The sequence below is a fragment of the Lepisma saccharinum genome, chromosome 17, assembly GCF_977018435.1.
Source record: "Lepisma saccharinum chromosome 17, izLepSacc3.1, whole genome shotgun sequence".
Taxonomy (NCBI): Eukaryota; Metazoa; Arthropoda; class Insecta; order Zygentoma; family Lepismatidae; genus Lepisma; species Lepisma saccharinum.
This window is the reverse complement of record NC_139245.1, coordinates 3409960-3413316: the sequence shown is the minus strand read 5'-3', so window position 1 is coordinate 3413316 and position 3357 is coordinate 3409960. Positions and strand designations below refer to the sequence as shown.

Genomic DNA, 3357 nt, shown 5'->3' with positions numbered 1-3357 from the left:
AAGGTTTAAAATGTTTTATACATATTTTTAATTCAACATTTTCTGATTATTTTTATTACTGTCAAAAATGTTCGTTCAAATATGGTGTTACGTCCATCATTTGAGATAAAGGGGGTGACTTTCAGATTAAAGTTTAATCCCATATTTTGCTCGGATAGTTAATCGGGACTGAAAGTACAGTTTTAACATGTCCGTATTTAGAGGGGTGGTTTCCAGGGTTGAACCCCCACCCTCGAAACTTCTGACATGTTGCATTAATGGAAGTTCAGAAACCAAAATCTGTAACTCATTTTCAAATCTTTATTCGCAGTTTCGTAAAAATACCACAGGGAGAAATGCTGAAACGGTTGTGCTAGAATTTTCAAGCATTTGAAATTCTGAAATTTGAGCGAAACAGGTTTAATTCCCGGAATCGCAGCTCAACCGTGACTCCTCCATTTTCACTTTGCTGTCCTCTTCCTACTGTCAGTCTGGGTCAGACTGAAAATTCCTTTATGATTGCCCCTAAACCATAAATTCCCTGTCAGGTAGGTTTTATAAAGTCCCCTTTGATAAGAGTTCAAATCTAGGATATCCAGTTTTGTAGAGCATTACGTTTGCAATTGAGGTTACTGGTTACAATACATGCACCAGGCTAATTTATAAAAAAGAATAAGTGGTTACACAGTTTTCAAAAATTAAGTTTTTTAAGGTCAAACAACAAAAATCTTTTTAACTAAAATTTCCATCTAACTTTTAAAGCTTTATCTTGAAAGTATTTAAAATTTAATAACAAAGTATAATAATTGTGCATTTCAATACACACTGTATGAAACTAAAAAAAAAAACTTGTGCTGGACATAACAACAGCAATATTAATAATTATTATTATTATGGAATAAAATTAGCTTATAATTATGAAATTTTAATTATATAATTATTGTTATTATTTCTACTATTCAAATTTCTGGCGACGCCCATGAGAACAATTTTTCCTCCCTACGGCCAGGAGTTTAAAGTGGGTTTTGAACCACTATGCAACGTGCCTCTAATGAGGATCAAACCTAGAACCCCTTGATTACAGGGTGACAGCTTAACTGCTGCTCCATCAGGCCCTTTTGTTAATGCACTTAATTGTATTTACAATATATATGTATAATTTTAAAGACTAGGTTTAGTAGCTTGCGTCAAAATGAATGCACGCGTTGTACTCCCAGTAACATCCACGTGCGTCCACGAAAACAGACCAGGGTCATATACTGCACACGTGCACTTTAAAACCTGGGGAAAATAGCTCAAAAGTGATTTTGTCACTCTGTAATTTTAAACAGTAACACACAGATATATATATAATAATAATAAAAAAAATCACGCACTCATTTAAATTCATGGGTATCTATTTCCAGTAAAATAGGGTAGATCAGTGGTTCTCAAAGTTTTTTCTTTTCATTGTACCCCTTTAGTCGTAACTAAATCATAGGTTTTCTTCGAAAAGTGAGTTTTAGGGAACCTTTTTGGCTGCCTGATTGGTCGAAAGTTTTTTATTTTTGATATGTTGCAGGCGTGTATCTGCAATAGACCAGTATGGCATTTGGACTGTATGTGGAAAGATGATAAATCCTACGTTTACAATCTTTATTAGTTACAAATATAAAAATGTGAAACATATGCATATAAAAAAACTAATTTTCATACATTTTTCCAGTTATTGATTGATTGATTTGGTGTTTTAAGTTCACTTTATGCACAGTAAGGCTAATCGGGACTGAACCTAAATTTTTAAGTGGGATCCGAACCACTGTGTGCCTCCACCGGGTATGGAAACCCGGGACCTCTTGATTACAAGGCGACGATGCTACCACTGCGCCATCAGGGAGGCGCTCCAGTTATTGAAGAAAAAGTAAAGAGCAAAAATAAGCTTGTAAACAAACTGTGAAGCACAATTTTGGAACTTTTAAAATTATAAATCCTGACTTTCTAATGAGAAGGATGTGCCTGACAGGTTTTTTCTCCTTTTATGTCTGGTTGTGTACTTTAAACGTTCAAACGGAGATTCGGCTCAAAATTTAGTATATTATAGATTTCTAACGAGAATATTATTCAAAACAAATATAAGATTCTCAGTGACAAAATCAGCCCTATTTTCCTGTTGAATGCTAAAAGCTATGATGTCTGAAACAATGAAGTCTGTTCTACACACCCGCAGCAAAAATGTTGTCCTGTGGGTATTCTTGACATTTCTCTTCCAAGCTGATCGCGTACCCCCTTCAAGTCGTTCATGTACCCCTTGGTGTTTTTTATTGATTTGTTAAGTCCACTTTATGCACAGTAAGGCTAATCGTGACTGGATCTACAGTTTAAAGTGGAATCCGAACCACTGTGCCTCCACCTGGTATCGAACCCTGGAACCCTTGATTACAAGGTGAGTACCCCTTAGGGTACGCAACAACAGTTTCAGAACTACTGGTGTGGATGAAATTGAAATTTTGTGTGAGAAACTGAAGACGACCTCAAAAATGTTACTTAAAAACATATCATGTTTCGTAGTGTACGACAACACATGGTAATCAATAACAATATTGTTAAATTAAATAATGGTTCCCGTAGGAACGTCCAAAAATTGCCATAGCCGACGATATTTCACGTCGTCTTGACGGGGTATTGGTTAAAGTTTTCAAATAGCAATAATCGCACCTCGGTTAGACCTCATTGGTTACGATATCGCCACTGCGCAAAGCTAAACTTTTCATCCCATACCGCTGCTAATATACGAAATATCTTATCCAACCGCTTGCGAGAGTTGCAGCTCATTACAAATTTTAGATATTGTGTGAGCAACTTTTCATGTAAGTGTTATACAGTTTAACATAAAATATATTTATACATTTAATTGTTAGATAACTTTCAAGGGCCGTAGTTTGGGGAGGGTGGGACACACACAATTTGTAGAAAACTTTTAAGCCAGACAACGACATTCTGGCGCTTCAACAGCACCCAGCTGTAGAGGCGGGTGCAAAATGATGCCGTCATGGTTTAACCTGGTGAAAGTTTCGATGGACACCTGTGAATTAGGGAACGCCGCAGGGAAAACGTCCTGAGAAGAGAAATATTGTGCACGTTCCGAAAGGCGCCCATTATTGCCACATATGTTTTAAAATACAGAAAAGACTGCATTTCTTTTACAAATAAAGCTGTTCCCATAGCTGAAAATTTCTACTGTTTCTTGCAGTAGACAAAATCTACTGTTATTAATTGTACTCTACTCATGGACGTCCGGGAAGAGGGGGCAAGGGGGGCCGCGCCCCCCTGGAAAATGAATTTCCACCTGAAAATTATATATTTCACACAATTTCATTTCAGCCACAGTAATTTATGTTA

General features: G+C 36.5%; 1 non-coding gene across 1 annotated transcript; it reads right to left on the bottom strand.

Moving 5' to 3' along the window:
- Window positions 1-2577: 2577 nt before the first annotated feature.
- LOC146001798 (U4 spliceosomal RNA) lies at window positions 2578-2718 on the bottom strand. Its single transcript, XR_014443602.1, has one exon. It is a non-coding gene; the product is annotated as a U4 spliceosomal RNA (small nuclear RNA).
- Window positions 2719-3357: the final 639 nt, after the last annotated feature.